Here is an 18,775-nt window from a genome sequence, read left to right on the forward strand (position 1 = left end):
CGGATGCATTATTTATGTCGGGGAAAATAAGCAGCTTAAGCGAATCATGCTAGCAGCTATTAGCAAGAGACGCACACCTTGCTCGCCTCCCCCGCCTCTCTTCGGAGGCCATGTTCTGAAGTCTAAGTTTGATTGGGGCCCGGGGAAGCTAAAAGCGCCCCCCCCACTGAAGTCTGGCGTTCTGTAGCGCCGGAACAAAGGGTGCATTTGTGTTTGTAGTTGTCATTAGGCTGTGTTTTCCACCTCTCTCTCTCTCTCTCTCTCTCTCTCTGTCTCTCTGTCTCTCTCTGTGGGCCAAATAACAGCGGAGGTTAGCGTCGCAGAGTTACGGCTCTATATCCGGCTGTCAGGAGTTGCGAGGCTCTGTTTTAGATCAGCCCCGTCCCCGCCGCGCCTGATGGACAGCTCCGAGGATGAATGGATAAAAAAAACAAGCACTGTTGACTGCGACGTAAAAGCTTTCGCCGATGAACCGGAGATTGCATGGAGGCGAGGGGAGGGGGTGTGGAGCGGGTTCAGGGTTGTGAGAGGGTTAAGCGTTGCCGGGTCTAAGGGGTAAGTGAGCGTCCTCCTCCTCCTCCTACTTCTCCTCCTCCTCCTCCTCACTGTTCATATCCACCTTTCAAATATATCTCATTCAGAATGGATGGATCCGGATCTCTGTTTTGCATCTTCAACTGACAGTTTTAGTGTTTCCTCTACCTCCTTACCTTCTCTCTTTTCGTCCCCCTCCACTTGGTGTCCGGGATTTTTGTTACAGCCCCCCTCCCCTATCCCCCCCCCCCCCCCCCCCCCCCCCCCGCGCCTCAAAGCCTGTGATCTACAGCCTGTACTTCTAGTTCTGTGCCCGTGTCGGACAACCAGTGGAATACAGGCTTATTACAGATAAAAACTATCACAAGGGGCTTTCACCCCATTTGTCAGGTAACGCTGTCATGCTCCGAGCTACAGGTACACACCAACAGTGAATCATTTCCTCTTTTTTTTGTGAGCGGGACAGAGATAATATCCCCCCCCCCACACACAGACACTCACAAACACACACACACACGCAAATACACACAAACACCTGCACTCAACCTCATAAACCTGGGTGCAACAAAGCTGCATCAGGTGGTCCCTACAGGTTACCCATCATCAAGCCTAAATACAGCACTCTATCACAGGCGGGCCTCCATTTACCGCCACACACACACACACACACACACACACACACACACACACACACACACACACACTCACACACACACTCACACAAAAACACACACACTGCAGCAGTCCGAGCACCGGCTGCCTTTTTACCCCTTCTTATTTAGATGCACTCGAGGACACAATGGGGGTGCATTAGCGGCGCTCGGCCTCACAACAGCTGTAATTTCATTCTGGTTACCACATGCATCCTACTTGACTCTCAATACACTCTGGGATGAGGGCCAAATAATGGGATTTACCCTCTCTCCGACGATAGCCCCCCCACACACACTCCCTCACCCCTCTCCCTCTGTGTGTGTGTGTGTGTGTGTGTGTGTGTGTGTGTGTGTGTGTGTGTGTGTGAGTGAGTATCTCATACATACCAATAACCACGGGTGTAGTTAGCGATGTTTTTGTGCAGTCTGCCTATATGCAGTTGAGCACATGCATATGTGTCAACGTGCGTTTCTCGTCAACTCAGCCGGTCTCTGCTGTCATTGTCAACATCAGGGGTAAATGCTCCTCTACTCCTCCAGTATGGGTGAAGCTTGTTCTAAATGGACCACAGAGTAATAGCTTCATAGGGGAAAAGATTTTGGCTGAACATGTGTCAGACTGAGCTTTGCTTGTGTTTAAAAGCTCAGCTGCAAGCGTCATGTAACACAGTTGCACTTTAGTGCATAAAGAAGTTCAGAAAAGTAATATAAATATTATAAAATGAAGTGACTCTTACGCCAACAATGATGTTGCTGAACCACAGAGAGAGACGCTGATGAAATTTCCATTGACACCATGTCTGCACTGTGTGTTCCAGGACTTCCTCCTTCAGATCGTCAGTCGTCAGGATCCGGCCAAAAATGTTCCCCAAAGACTGAACTGTCAACAAGTAAGACCACACACACACACACACACACACACACACACACACACAACACACACACACACACACACACACACACACACACACACACACACACACACACACACACACACACACACACACACACACACACACACACACACACACACACACACACACACACACCACACACACACACACCACACACACACACACACACACACACACACACACACACACACACACACACACACACACACACACACACACACACACACACACACACACACACACACACACACACACACACACACACACACACACACACACACACACACACACACACACACACACACACACACACACACACACACACACACACACACACACACACACACACACACACACACACACACACACACACACACACAGCAGAGAGACGATAGGTGGCTATAAAATAAATAGAAATGATAGAGTAATAACATGGTGTGCCTTTGAGACCACTAGATCATGAGGACATGCAGATTATACGCTGTTTTCAGACAAGAACACTGGAAAATATTTGAGAAATTGGTCCGTACAGATTCGCATATGAATGCATGATTGACCTCTATGTCCCATAGAGGTCAATCCTGATCACAAACAAACAAAGATTCAAACTAAATGTCCTTAGCAGAAGTTATGAAATACGATGACAATGTCAATCTGCTTTTTAGAAGTCCTGGCAGTATGCAGTGTTACTGATCACTGTTGAATATAGTGCAGGGATATTTGCAGGAACAAGCCAGAGCCTAAGAGTTTGTCACATTTCTGCAATAAGCAGCTCTGCTCTTCTTCACCTTTATTTCTTAGTAATTAGACAAGAAAAGACGAAAGAAAAGGGCTTAAAAACTTTTAATTTGTATTCATGAGATAAGAATGGTAAAAGAGGGAAGCAAACAGATCCCCCATGACAATACAAAACGCATCACTTTCATCATACAGTCAATTGTTCACACACGCATGCACGCACGCCTGCACAGATACACATGCGTGCCCACATATGCATACAAACAGTACAAGAAACAAAAAAGTAATCAGGACGAACAAAGCCTGTCTGAACGTGTCGTACACACACACACACACACACACACACACACACACACACACACAGGAGGCATTAATTTATTCAGGCTAGTGGTCTGCTTTAATTATTACAACCAGTCCCCTCCCCACTCAGTAATAGCCAGCACATCTGTAGCTGTAGCTGTCAAAAACAAGCTGAAACAATTTCATCTGCGAGCATGAGAAACAAATACTGTCTCCACTCTCTCCCTGTCTCTCCGGCTCTGTAATGTAGAAAGGCCTTTAATCAAGCCCTGGTGTATTTTCTGTTTGTTTATACCGCGATAGCGAGAACACAGCCTCCGAACGTGTTATGTTGTTGCCTGGCTTCGCTGAGCATTTCCCCCGTAAGAGGGGGAGAAATTGATAGGGAGTTTCATAATTAAGCAAATTAATGAGTTTATTCGGTGAGCAACCAAACACTATACGACGCCGGCTCGTATCTCCACAGAGACATGAAAAGTCTCACTTTGTTGCCGGAGTTATTTGTGCCATGAGCTTGTGCGTGTGCAACTGTATGTGGGTCTGTTTGAGTTCTCATCCCTTTGTTTTTTATTCGCTCTTAAAGAGCGCCACAGACAGACAGACGCACAGAAAAAGCATTGTGCTGTTTCCGCTCCCGACTTTTAACGCTATATGCAAATAGACTCTGAAACGCTTTACAAAGGCAATAACATCTTTTTGATATCAAACACACTGCGCCTCATTCTCAGCTTCTGACCGTTTACAGCAAATACTGTGTTTTTCTCTCTCTGTGTCATAAATGGCCCTTGTGACAGCAGGCTATTAATGAGCGGCCATTTTGCGCCTTTGACTGCGGTCGCACTTGGCTTTATTGGGTCTTACAGGTCTGAGAGGTGAGGAGAGAGCGCGAGTGCTTGATGGTGGAGGCCTTCGTCCTCAGAGACGCATAACGGCCGATCGAATGATTCTTCATCAGATTTTATTTTCTCGTTGTCTGTCCAGGGAAAAAATAGTTTTCACGACTAATATGTTCATATTTGTGTGTATCATGAATATGACCGTAGTGACCACCCCTTCCTCATTTGTTGGCTGTTACTTCAGGATAGAAAACACACATAACAGATGCACAATGATAGATGGTGACCCCCCCCGTCCCTATTCAGTAACAGCGGCCACCCCGGGGCCAAAGGAGGAAATGAGAGGCTCTTTAGAGGACAAAGACGCCATTAGGTCGCCACAGGTGCCTCGCCTGCTGTTTGTCTCTCGTTCGTTCGGCAGCTCACGCCTTTTTTATTTTTTTTGGTGCTCTCTCTGTTTCTCGCCCTGCTTGTGTTTGGCAGTAGCGACATAACAGGTGTCAAAGTGCAGCGGAATGATATCGCGGGCCTGCTGAGCGTGACTTTGTCACGTGAGCCAGTGTGTGTCTTTGTGAAAGTGCGCGGTTATGTTTGCAAGCAAATTTAAATAACTTTTTTGTACTTCAACACTGTGATATTCTAAAATGTTGAGCCTTAAAAAGTTGAAGCTATGTTTAGATAGGTCTTAATTATCGTTATCGTGCATTGAGAGAGACAATTTAACCACCAGTTACTCACAGGAAGTAGAAATATATGATATTATTAAAACAAACAGAGCTGAAATGTTGTAATGATATAATAAGGACATAAGAGGCAATTTCTCTTTCATGAAGGATGATCTGTTGTTTCCTATGCTAAAGGAGATAAGCAGAGAATTCACAGCTCTTGCTATGGCAGCCATTGAAAGACGTATTGGTCACTTATAAGTATAAGGAACCTTCCTTGGCAACAAGAAGTATTTGAACGCAACCCTGTGTATTACACTTTAAAACATTTCTATGTCCCTTCCCTGTATATGGATGGTTTCTATCCTTGGTTCTGGTTCAGTCTGAGATCTTTTAGTGTGAAGCTGTTGCTGGTACTCAGCAGTCTTGCAAATGTTTGCATTATAATTTCAAATGTTGATTTAAATCTCCTCTCATCCTTCTCTTTCTTTGAAGGATCTGTTTTCAACAGTGCATATAAGGACTTCATCCGGCCTGACAGACAGAGTGCTGACATCGCAGTCCTTTGTCATGTGTTTATTGTGGAAATTCACATCTAAAAAACCATGAGCCTCTGGGGTGAATTCATATATACATAAAAAAAGTGGTGGTGACCGCTAATGGTGTGGAGGCAGAGAGAGATGTTCCAGTCTCTTCCTCTTCATCTGTCTTTTCTCACCTCCCCTCCCTCCCTCCCTCATTCGTCCCTGATATATCTCTTCACATTCTAACCAGCCTGCCCCTCACCTCTGTCCTCTCATCCTCCCTCGCTCCCTCCCCACCGGCGCGGACAATAAATATCATGTCACGAGGATGGCAATGCTCCTTCATGGAACACTGCATGTTTATTAGAGGCAGGAGAAGTTTAAGAGAAATGCTAACAGTGTTCATTAATGGGCCGCATCCGCGTTTGATGAGGCATGGCACATCCCAGCTACCAGCCGAACGGGGGGAGAGAACGAGAGTGGGATGGGGGGGGGGGGCGAGTTCGGGAGAGGGGAGCATAACGGCCACTGGTAAACGGCTGGTAATTGTGTCCAAATTGTATGGCGAGAAGGCCTCTCAAGGACTGACAGTGACGGAGCAATTATGGCGAGCCAAGCGAGCTGTGTCAAATCAGCCCCTCTCGTCCTTTTTCCTCTTTTCCTCCAAAGCCCAACCCTTCCTGCCGCCCGCTGACAGGGACTCATATTTCTTTTACCCGGTGTAGCAACGCGGAGTGATAAACCCCTTGATTGTGAACGATGGGACCGAAGCGCCGCGGTGGCTTGATGATTCAGATTGTCAATAACTCTGATCACGTGGCTGTCTGGCCAGGTAGAGAGACGCTGAAGTTTAGAGGGAGGGTGGGCGGGATTGGCGGGGGTGGGTGTGTCTCACACGCTCGGCGACCCACCTGAGGGGAGTCTTTACCCGGGAAGGTCATCAGTCAGCGTCGGCTGTCAGGGATGGATCACACACAGTGGAGTGTGCCCGACTTTGGTAATTACATGTGACTGCAGAGTGGGGATGTCTTCTTTTGTGGGCCCACAGTGACTGCATAATTTATAATTAACTGCAATCAGTTCAGTCACAAGGATGTTCATCAAGGCTCTTTTGTTTTAGGGCGGGGTGGTTCATCACTGGATCATCATTCAGCGTGTCTGACTGGTATAATTTACAGCAATATTAGAAATGTAGAAATAGTAGAAACATTAGTTTTTCCACTGTAAAACAACTTTTGTCTTTTTTCCTTTCTGTATGCACACGTTTCTCTTGTTTATGCAAAGCAATGGGGGGAAGCAGAAAGAACAACGTATTGGCTGCATGAGCAAACTTTCGATGGAACAAATGGGTTTTATGAAGATCACAGTGGAGAGGATCAATAGCACTGATGATTCAAGGTGTCAATCCATACATGCAAACACATTCTAATTGATTTTTCTCCTATTGATTTCACTGGCGCCTCCGCCGGCTCTGGTTAAGACGGGAACATGCATTTGTGTTTGATGATAGAATTCAGACAGCGATTAGTCTTGCAGCGTGTCAAAATTAGTGTTGCTTATGCTTTGATTTATGATTATAATGCATATTAAATAAAGCTCAGACAACAGTGAGCACGGATTAAAATTATGATGAAAGCAGTTTGATTTATGTGCTGTAATGTGATCATCATCATCTTATGAATTATGTAAACAATTACGCCCACAAATCATATTCCCTAAATCCCCTAAAATAGATATTTGATTGGCATTCTTTATATTTCCCTTTCAATTTCAATATAGAATTATGATTTAAGTTTCTCTTTTACATTGTCGCAGTGACTATACAGGTATGGATCTCACTCTGTGCTCTTCTGTGTGTGTGTGTGCGTCTCTACTTATTTTTGTTACCTCTTTACGACCTTTTCCAGCATAAGATTGACCTTGTCAGGACCAGTAGACCTCACTGGGACCAAAGCCTGGACCTGGTGAAGCAAAACTGTCATTTCTGTTTCTGGTTAAGGTTGGTGTTAAGTTAGACACAGATGGCAGTCAATGCAAAGTCCTTATAGGGATAGCTGCACAAACTTGTGCGTGTGTGTGTGTTCATGCATGTGTGTGTGCATGGGTGCACACATGTGCCTGCCTGCCTGCCAGTGTCTAACTTGAAAGTCCAAGTATATCAATCTTGTTACTGCCATTAATGTCACTTTCAGCTCATCATTCTCAAATAATATTTAATAATAGATAGCTTTTGGGCATAAATGTTAATGCATAATTGCATAGAATTTTATGTTCTGAAAATGACATGCCTTAGTTAACCTCTCAACATTTAGAGAGCCACTTTGCTCAGAAAAATCTCAAATGTATTTTAAATAAAAGTGAACGCAGCCTCGTAAGTTTTCCTGCAAACTTTCCTCTTAGTCTAAACCAAACATCCCCTTCACTGTGCTCAGGGCTTTTCATTGTGTCCGCTTGAGTAGTAAAAAGCAAGTTTGATTATTGATTTTAGTCCTGAGAGCAATTTGAGCTAATGTGGCTAAGATAACATGTCAGCTCTCATTCTTATCCAACTTTATGATACAGCCCATGTCCAAGAAGGTCGAGTCAACGGTAGGTTTTGTATGTCACAGCTCATCAGGCCGTCATTGGTGACACACTTATTTTAAACAACGTTCACTTTGTGAGTTTTCAGAAGTTAAGGTTTTAAATTGTAGCTGTAAAAATGAATGAGTTACACTCATTAAGCTCCTGAATAGCTGTAATCCCCCAACATATAGATCATTTAACACCTTTCCACTCTTTACAGTGACTGTCTATTTAAATCCCCTCTTCCTTCCCGAGCTGTCTTGTACTGTATGTAATTAGGCGGATTAGACAGTTGCTACCTCATTGGAACACGTATTGATTAGCTATTAACCCTCTAACACCAAATAATCCATTTTAAACATCCCCACATTTGGCAGCGGCGGCGGCACGCGTTTGATTCGAGGTTGCCTCAGGACATAAATGTTGATTTCTCCCCCCTCTTCTTTCTCCCCCCTCCGTGAAAGCTCGAGGGTGAGAAGCATCTCTGCAGCCCCATTACATATTAACGGCATCTCCAGTTATGTTCTTAAAACATGATGAGCACACTGAAGCTAAGTTGCCTGCAAGATTAATTATTGACAGTGTCCTTTGCGCAACCCGATCTTAAAAGTGTGTTCGCTGTTCCATTTTTTTCCCCTTTAAAACATCTTCTAATATGTAGATATGTTTCTGCTGTTGCTTCGGAGAAATGTTTTTTGTCTCTTGTCAACATGTTGAAACACTTTTTGCTTGGATGCATATGGTATGGATTGGGAATTGTCCACCACGGAGAGCCAGGGATGAAAGTCATCATTCTCATAAGCGCTGCACCCTTGTCTCTCCTTTGATCTGTAACTTTAAAGTATTTGCAACAACATGGTAAAGAGATTAAGCCCCACTTTGTATCTGAAGTCCACTTCCAGCAGGCCGCTAGGGCTAACACGATGACTGTCACGTTGTTAGCATATCACAGAGGCTGGTCTCGGCTTGTCCCGTCTCCCTCTTGTCCTCTCCAGCCCCTAGTGGTATCATTTTGTTTATTAGCAGCCTCCTCGGATCCTGTTGTCTATTCATAAGCCATTGTTTTAAAGCACGAACCGCTCTATTTTGAGGGGTTCCATATTTGTCAGCTGAGTGTCGGCGGATGGCACCCGCACGCCTCCCGACACCTCCAGAGACTCCCGTTCTGACAAGGACATTTTTTTCCTCCCCCATCCTCTTCAAGCTCGCGGTGTAATGAAAACTAAATACGCACATCTTCCCCTTCGCTGTCTGTCTCTTATCCCAACTCTCTCTTTCTCTTCTCTTTACTCTATCTCTCCAGCTCTTCCTTCTCTGCTTTCCTGACACCACGGCCAATGGGAGTTGTTTCTGTGCCCGGCGGTTGTCAGTAGAGACAGCCAATACGCAATCAAAGTGGCGGCCAGTGGCTGAGACAAAGGAGCACTCTGCTATTTTCTGAGGTGCTGCAGCGGGCCGTACAGAGGGGGCTTGCATGTATAATTAAGTGTGAGAGGAAGCCGGGGCCACTTAATCTTCCCCCTAATGGTGATCCGAGCTCCATCACCCGGGCTCCTCTGGGGGGGGGGGCGTACCCCAAAGACCCACTCTCTGGGTCAACGTTGTCCCCCAGTTGTCATTGGCAAATCTTTTTTATCAGCCGGAAGAACTGTTTTCCTGGAACGCTGGCATTGATCCATTCATCATGGCTTTGTTCCTTTAAGAACTCCGAGGGCACACAGAGGGTCCGCCCAAACCGGCTATTTATCATTCGGCAGAGAAAAATAGAGAAAGAAGTGAAGAGATGCATATTTCACACAGACTTTTCCTCAAAGCTTACAATAGCCTGACATATTTTCAGTTTGGGCTGGTATTGTTACGTGGCTCCCTGTCACCTGTGTGATTTATAACAGCATTAATCACGTTGAACTGAATTGTACCTTGAATATTGATTCTAATGAGCAAACCTGCTTTGTCATCGTGGAAATCAGATGATAGGTTCACAGGGCGTTACACAATATGTTGTACCACACTCTCTGTGTCTGCCCATCATTTTATTCGCTTAATACTCAGATGCTTTGGGACCACTCTTGTGTCTCTATGCTAAATATGGAGTTGGATTACTTAGCTTAGCAGAGGGGAACAGCTAGCCTGCTGTCGACAGATAAAAAGATGGAAAGATAAAAAGCAGAGCTGCATCCCTCAAGCCTTTTTTTCAGACATGATATTGGGTCCAGGCTTTTTCTAGACTTTGCCTTTCACATATAAAGAACGCTGCTGTAATTACATATTCCTATTTACAGGACCTCAACACCGGTCCTCTTGAATCTCGTTAACTTGTTGAAATCTTCATTAGCGTCTTCTACACGTAAGGCCACTCTTTGTCATCCTTCGATATTTGTATTCTTCCACTTTCTTCGTTTTAGAAACATCATCAACACACCCACTCGCTGGCTGAGAACTTTGCCTTCTCTGTCTGTTTTCTCACATATACTCATTTTCTGGGCATTTCACCTTTTTCAGAAAAATATTCAGTACATATTCTGAAGTAGCTTAGGAAGTAAAGTAGCATGCAATATCTTGTTTGCTCATTCCACAGAAAGAAATGGAAAGCAACAAGTTGTGATCTTACATAGCAGATACATCCTGGACAATTTCTTTGCAAGGTCAGTAAATGTCTCTATCGATCAATGCATTAAATAAAAAAAGATAACTAGTTGTTACTCAGTTAGAGTATGTGATGTCCAGATTATTTGTACTTGAAGTTATTCAGAAGCCAGCTAAATGTTTAACCTGTTTCCATTATTTTTGCTAAGCGTTAGACATAAGAGTGGAACTGATCTTCTCATTCAGATCTGAGAAAAATGCGAATGAGCGAATTTCCCGAAAGGATGAACCTGAAGATAGTTTAACATATTTGGTGTGTGGGCTGAACTCGTCGTTATTGAATGTGGAAGCTTTTTGTATCCACACGGTTTCATTTACTTAAGTGATGTCTCTGAGACTATTACTTCCATTTCTTATCGCACACATGCTGGAACACGCAGAGCAAAAGCAGAGACAGACTTCCTCCCCGTGGACAAAGACAACCAAAGTTGAATTCTCCTGTTTCCTCTTGACAAAGCCAAAGGCAGCATAATAGGCCTATTACAGGCTACCTGCATCATGCTTAATTCATCGTGGTATCTTTGTGTCTCCTTATGCAGCAGTGATTCAAAACAGAAGCAGCCCACAGGGGAGAACCCCCCCTGCTCAGGTCCTTTATGACTTCGAGCCACTAGTGACCCCCTCGCCTCGTCAGGACGGAGGTGAGGGTCTTGGGATGGGGACGAGAGCGGAGCAGAGAGGACCCAGGTGACTCAGTCCAACTGGAGCGTCTTGTGGTTATCCCTCTAATACAGTCTATTATGTGGGCCCGCCACTGACACTAATGGGATGTTACAATGATTTAAAATGATTTAATGGCTCCCAGGTTGGGGCCCCTAATGGCCCTCTTTATACGCCAATGCGTATTATGAATGGCAGTGACAGTGTTGTGAAGTGCCTCTGTTTCTCTCGCTTTCTTTTCTCTCTCTTTTTTCCCCCCGTTTTTAAAGCCGGTGCTCAGGGAGTGTGACAGGTGTCGTTGTGCGGTGATAGGGCTGCAGACACCGCGGTAAGCCAGTGGATGGTTGACGGACTCCTTATAGGCCCCATAGTGTCGCACGAGTGTTCATTAAATGTCTTATAGCATGCTGCCTCGAACGGTTTGTTAGTATTTTGAGTTCACCGGATCTTTCTATGATTTCTGATACTATTCGGCGCAAAATGACCAAAAACTTGCAATAAAATTATTTGGATTATTTTTAATTTTACTGTAAGTATGATATTGTGCATCAAATAACCAAAGCTCTCTATATGGCACAGTTTTTACATTAAGAATCGCTTTACTGCAATTTGTGCTCACTCCAAAATAAGTATGCGTCCTACATTCAAAATCTAACTTATATTCAACTTTAAATTATTTAGAAAATGGACCAAGAGTATCATAAATAAAGAGACTGAGTTTTTGGGGGTAGCTCATTTTAAATGTATATATTTTGAGGTACTTTAATCTACATTACACTCAACATATTACGTTGGTAGATCAAAGTAAATTAACTACATTGAGATAAATGCAGTGTATTACAAGTGTAAAGTAGCATAAAATGCAAAAAATAAACAAGTGCACAAATTGTACAGAATTGAGTAAATTACAGAAAATAAGCTCAGCTGTGATAAAAGCCAAACTGAAAAGATGTGGCTGTAGCAAACAATTTAGGAGGAGACACAACTGATGAGTTTAATTAGAAAGTTCTCTCCTTCCGGCCCTCGTGGACATTTCACAGTGTGTATTAAACCTATTGATCACCTCCACCAGGCCAGGTGGAGAGGTTAAGTGGAATTGCTCATCTCAGCCACTGTATAATGAACAGACGTCTGCACCCAACACTCCTTTAGGTGAAGTCCCAGAAGTGGAGGAGGAGATTCCTCAGGTCTTCAAGAGCAAATTTCCCCATTGTACATTATGCCGTGTTAAGATGGCGGTGGATACCCTGTGATTCCACTGGAACTGTGAGACATTTCAACCACTTTATACTCGTCTATGGCTGATTTGGTCAAATGGCAAGATTGACCTGGGGTTTGTCAGGAGTTATTCAAGGGACTTTGGGGGCCCTAAGAAAAAGGGGTCTAGGGGGCCTCGCATCAAACCAAACCCCCTCCAAGAAACACTTGGTAGATGTTCTAGTCTTTAACCAAACCTCTAAAATTACAAATCTTCTGGCAGAAAGCTCGTCCTCTTTAGGGGATTTCCGAACGTGGTATCATTGCAGTCTCTTGGAAGAAGCCGATTAGTGAATTAAAGTGTTCTCACAAGATTGTGGTTTCTATGCATCAGCTGTTCTCGAGGTCTCAGCTCGGGGGCCCCTGGTTATTACCGGCTTTGCCTATCCGTTCGCACCGCCCCTCAGGGTCGTACGTGCTAAGCTTGCAACAGATAGACTAACATGATAACGACTTTGCTGCTGCTCACATTACTGTTGTTTACACGATCTGCCCTCATAGTGTCTGCAGCTGTGGAGGTCGTGTTGCCGCCTGTGGTCGGCTTCGGCCTCCCCGACCATTCTTCAAATATCCCAAATATAAAGATATTTGGACAATTAGCAAACACTAGCAGACTTAAGGTGGTTGAGCCGCAGTTCGAGGCACCGAAGCCCAGCTGGGTGGAACAAGACAATGCCTCAGACCTGCATAATTTCCATCGCCTTTTCACCGAGTGCACTCAGCAAGAGTTCCACAATTAAATGACTCCCCATTTATTATTCAGCTTTCATCTGAGGGTGCAAAATATTAAACTGAGGGTGCACGGTTGGCTTTTGCACCCCCACAGTTCCGGGGCTGAACCGAGCTGTCCAGCAAGACTTGCATTGTTCAAGGCACAGAGAGAATGAGATGTTTGCTTATATATATGCATGTGCCAGCGTGTGCACATGGGAGTGCTCATGTGAGTGTGTGTGCTCAGACGCGTGTGTGTATGTGTGTGTGTGTGTGTGTGTGTGTGTGTCAGCGTGTGTGAGACAGAAAGAGAGCCCAGAGGATTGACAGCTCTAGCAGTCATTACACGCTGGATTGAATGCTAGATTAGTCCAAAGTGGCTCAGGGTCAAGCGGCTGCCTGCTCCCTTTTGGCACTCAATGACTTTAATACCCGCTACTGTATTAGTCAATTACTTCAAAGGCTGGGCTGCCCTCTCGTTACCTCTCCCACAGTCCTGACTCTATACCTGCTGCAGAGGCATCGACTTTTTATGGTATTGATTTGCCTTTATTTATACAAGATATATCACTGGAAGAGAAAGGAAGACCCTAGAAATGTGTGGTCAGGACTTAAATTCATGCAACACTCTGTCTTTTTCATCAGGGGAAAAAAATCATGCTTTATTCCAGCCTGTATATATGTTAAATTGACCTCTAACGAGTGAGTATATTAGATTACATCAACAGAAAATTCCCCTTCCACACTAACCGAGTGATAAAGTGAATATGATCAGTTCATAGCAGCCACATGCACAGAAATTACTTCCTCTTTAGAAATTAGTCTACAAAGTAAAGGCACAATTTTAATTTGGTTGATGCGATGCTTCATATCAATAGAATTGTTTTTATTTTTAAAAGTTGTGAACTTCTGAAGATTGTGTCGATTGCTTAGCACAGAACCAAAACATCCAAATTGAAAATTATGAGATAAAAAGGCTAAAAAAAACTGCATTTCAGTAAATCATTCAAACTTTTATATAAGCAGCATAAAGCAGATTCAGTTACATTTTATGCATCGACAAAAAAATCTTCACCGCAGATAAACCAGGTAGGAAGACAACAAAAAAAGTGGAAATTGATTGTCAGGAGGACTCACTAATGACAAGGAATCATTCTGAAGTAGCTCAAGAGAATTAAAGGCCTAAATTCCCAACTGGTCGGTTGAGAAATAGTAATTAACCAAGAAATCAAATAATCAAAATCAAAAAGTGAAAATTATCGAAGTTTTTACAGATTTGTACATGTTCTCCTTCTGACCATCAACACATCACGGGGACCTCTCCGTCATGAGATCATGCTCCTCCGCTCTCCACCTCCACTGCCACTCTCTCTGTCCATCACAGCTCCACTCCTCCCATTAGCTCCGATGTTAAATTGCTCTGGTGTGATTGTGTCATCGGGGCTCTCCCTTCCCCTTTCTCTCGGGTGACTGATATGACCTTTAGGTACACCGACTGACAATTACTGTCACCGAGAAATTGAATTATTAGCTTTCTCTTCTGACGGAGCCGCGGGTCGGTGGTTGGTAGTTGAGAGTAAAACGCTGTAATTACTTAGCTAAATTGCCATATTATTTCTTTTTCGCCACTCCTTTTCCCTTTTTCATTTCTCCTCTTGAGTGATATGAAAGCAGCGTGGAAAAGGACAAGGAAAAGAAAAGTGAAAGAAGGGTGCGTAGCCGAGAAGGCCTCCTGTAATCTTTTCATTGTGTTGATTGTCAACAGGAACAATTTAGAGATGACGAGTGGTCGGGTCAATGGGAAAGGTTGCACGCTGTCCTTTCTTCTTTCTCCTGGTCACTCTCTTTTTATACCTCCCCCTTCTTTTCCCTCACTTTCTCTCTGTCGTACCCAGAACAATTGATTTGACCCTAATAGTCCTTTTCCTCTGCGGCCCTCCTCCTCCTATTTGTCACGCACAACACTTCCACACCCTTAGCCGTCCATGCTGAACATAATTATTTTCTTTCCCCGGCTCTAAGTGAGCAAGTGGTTTTTCTTTGCTTAGCAGCTTGTGTCGTGGCCTGTCAGCTCCTGCTCTTTGATTACAGCATCCCGCGAAAAAGCCTAAACTGCGCTGTCGTTAATTAACCAGCATCCGAGAGGGGGAGAGGGGGAGAGGGGGGGGGTGGTGACTGCGAGGGCCTTCGGAGGTCACGCGGCTTCCTCGGAAAACGAGGGAGACATAAACGACAGAAGGGCCCCTCGTTTTCTCCTTCCTCTCAGTCACACCGAGAGGCCCCTGGCACTGTCATCCCTGCGTACACATCTGCATTAACCTTTTCCAACCTTTTCCAAACACACACACACACACACACACACACACACACACACACACACACACGCATGCTTGGAAAAACACATTCACCAGGCCTGCACTGAGTAAACACTCATTAAAATAACACAATGCGTTTTTTTCCCATCCTAAATGTCAAAAGGTGATCTCATCATTAGACCATTTGTAATTAGTGTCTATTGTGTGTTTATAATTGTGTGTTTTTGTATAATGAATGTGAATCATGGTTACTTGCTGTAAGTGAAGACCTGCCTCAGACGAGTTGTTGTGCTTTAGCTTCCAACGAGGTTTTAAAATGATAAAAAACAAATGAATGGTTCTTTAAATGCTCGGTTTCGGCCGAGGGAGAGAAAGAACGCCACCGCTGTCATGTTTTCTATTTGAGGACACAGTTTAACAAACAATGATAAATAATTTTGTACTTACTGTATTGACCGGTACAGCGGAACTACAGAATAAGATCTGAACATCAAATGGTCAAAGAGAGAAGTGATTACACAATGACCTTTCAACAAACCCCTGCATTGTGAAGATCCACACACACACGTGCAGAGCTAAGCTATTGGAAGTCTTTGTCAGAGGAAACTACTTTCACACCAAGTGACACTTTATTCACATTTGAACGCCGACTCTTTGACTTAAAGGGGGAACCATTTTACACGTCAAAGTCTGCTAAAGGCGGATATGTAAAATAAAATGATCAAAGCTTTATTTATTTAAAAATTGAAATGACATTGTTGCTTCTGTTTTCCTTTCTGTGACATTTAGATCAGAATTCTAAGAGATGGTGCAGTATGTTTACATAAATTGAAAGAACACTGGCAATCAACTTAACATCAAAGTCTGTCTTGGTCCACTGGATTTGGAAACGTAGGTAGCAGGAATCTTGTGTTTGCAGTTTTGATGGACGTTGGGATCCTGGGAAAGACTTGTGATGTGAAATCATGTGGATAGAGAGAAGGCATCAGTTGTGTGATAGACAAGTAATGGAGTCACCTTTGTCAGTGTCAGCTTTGTTTTCTTTAGGAAGAGGAATCGAGCAGCAGGACTGTCATTTGACTGATGTTCATGTCCAACGCAATTATTTATAAGTGTTGCATTAAGGCTCTATATGTTCTTACCAGCAGCACATCTACATTACATTCACTGACATGGAATATAAGTAATATTATCTCTGTACTTAACTCTCTTCCTTGTGTAACGCGCAAATTCAAATTGTTACCGCGCATACAATTGAACAAATCCTCTCCTGAGCCCTGAGTGTTAGGTCTGTGGCTTTATGACCAGAAATATGCACTAATATTGAAAAAAGCAACTAAGACTGTACAAAGGCTTTTGATTTATCCCATCGTTCACCATGTACAGTTGAGAAAAGGGGGGAGTGAAAATACAGTTAAGCGTTGGGAGTACAAGACGTGGACGCAGCGTGAGAAGAGCGCCTACGAAAGAGACGCTGTACATGAGGAGACGCGGGGAATACGGGAGATGAAGAGGGGCCGCTGTTAGATTTTTCCTTCCTTAAGGTCGAGCCTGCTCAACCGTCGTAAAAAAGGGACAATTTGCACGCGCCATAAAGGACATTTATGCTCATCGCCGTGTCCCAGCAGAACCCCATTGCTCTTTGTTTTAATTGTCCGTGAACAAGGCATTGTTCTTCAAGATCAGGGTCTGGAGGAAATTTTCCCTAAAACTCGTTCATTGTTACAAGGAACACATTATAGGGCCTTCATTATTTCCCCTCTGATATAAAGAATATGTTATTTGAATTTACATAATTCTCAGAGCGGCTCCGAAGCCCCTTTCTATAAATAGCTTTATTCAGCTTGAGCACGGATTCAAATGAAGGGAGAAGTCATAATCTCTCACAATGTTATGTCTTTGTCTCTCTCTCGTCGCCATCGCGCGTCTGGTTCCACACACACTCAACCGCACAATATCCCCTCTTTGTGTGTTTTGTATTGGGTTTGTTATGCGTGTCAAAATCACCCAGTTTTTGTGCATATCAGCCAATGGGAAGATTCGTCTGTTGTCCGCTCGTCAGATCTGTCTCGTAACACAGACGACTTTCTTCTGACTTTGTGCGGTTCTGAGATGAAGTTGTTGTGTAGCACAATTGGAAGGGCTGTCCCACTTTTCAAAGCGGGTCGCTTGCTTCTGAGATCGGCCTCGAGGTGCCTTGACAGAGCTTCCCCACAGTTCAACACAGACATGAATATGAACTCTGCAAATTGCCTTTCACATGTGAAGAACCCAGCTGGAGTTTGTCCCTGTCAGGCAACAGGAAAACATTCAGGCGTCTGGGCAGCGCATGCACGAGGAAGGAGACACATTCAGGACACATTTTAATAACAGGTGTCAACAGACAAACTTAACACTGTCCACTTGTGATCTGATTCCTGTGGACGGATGTTAATACCATGTCTGACAGTTTGACATATTAGACGTGTGTGGCCCCTGAGATATTTGTATTATTTTTGTTTCCCCCCCCACATTTTTTGTTCTGTTGCGTATCCAAAACATCAGCCTGTGATTTGTTAATTTTCGTTCTCAACGCCTCCGAATAAAAGTTCAGTGCGTGTCTGACAGCAGCGAGAGTCACACATCCCTACACTGTCGAGCAAACAAAGACAAAAAAAATCACATACACACACAACCCCTCTTTTCGAGACGCACTCATCCTCGGCATGGTCTGCCCTGAAGTTTGGTTAAAAGTGTTTTATAAGCTCTCGCTGCTTCTGCTTGGCTAGCGCGGCACTGCCCGAGGCCGTGCACTCGATCAATGTGCCATCACGGACAGAAGCAGGACTACCGGCGGCACATGACCGACTCCAACCCCCGACTTCTTGAGGTGTAATAATTCTATTTAGTGCGTTTTTTTTGGGAGTCCAGAGGTTTGGGCACAATGCTTGAAGAACATCCCTGTTTATCCCTGCTGGAGGAGTTACTCTCACTGGGGCGACGCCATTTTCATCCCGCTGGATGTTGGCACAGGAGTTGGGAGAGGAAGGATGTGATATATTAGCAGAACGTTGATCCCAAAAGAAGGATGAAACTTTTCTTTTTTTTTCTTCTCAAAGGAACGCCTGTTCATTCTAATGTTGTTGGTGTGTGGCGCAGCACGGAACAGTGCGTCTGTTATTCACCGTTCTAAGTTTATGTGTTTCCAGAATTATTTCACGACTCAGCCTTTTACTCCCACGGTACAGTCTCCATAAACCCAGCCCGCAGTCTCTCACCTCTTCGCTTCCTCATTTCTCACAGTATTAATAATACAAAGGCATCCATAAAGTGGGCGCTGTGCTTGTATTAAAACAGCCCCGGCCCAGGGTATATCCAAGGTCGCCACAAGGCTGAACTATTATTCTCCCTGCTCGCAGCGAGAGGCAAACCACCGGTCATTCCAGCACACGGAGTTGAGGCCCCAGACTGGAGCACT

The 18,775-nt window shown here is 44.3% G+C and overlaps 1 long non-coding RNA gene across 2 annotated transcripts in view; it reads left to right on the top strand.

The window, feature by feature from the left end:
* Positions 1-18,775, top strand: part of LOC128429082 (uncharacterized) — a 95,617-nt gene that overhangs the window by 2,512 nt on the left and 74,330 nt on the right. For both annotated transcript variants that reach the window (XR_008333872.1, XR_008333873.1), the window contains exon 3: positions 2,006-2,077. This is a non-coding gene — a long non-coding RNA (uncharacterized LOC128429082). The remainder of the gene's footprint in view (positions 1-2,005; positions 2,078-18,775) is intronic.

The sequence above is a fragment of the Pleuronectes platessa genome, chromosome 22 (genome assembly GCF_947347685.1).
Source record: "Pleuronectes platessa chromosome 22, fPlePla1.1, whole genome shotgun sequence".
In the NCBI taxonomy this organism is placed as follows: domain Eukaryota; kingdom Metazoa; phylum Chordata; class Actinopteri; order Pleuronectiformes; family Pleuronectidae; genus Pleuronectes; species Pleuronectes platessa.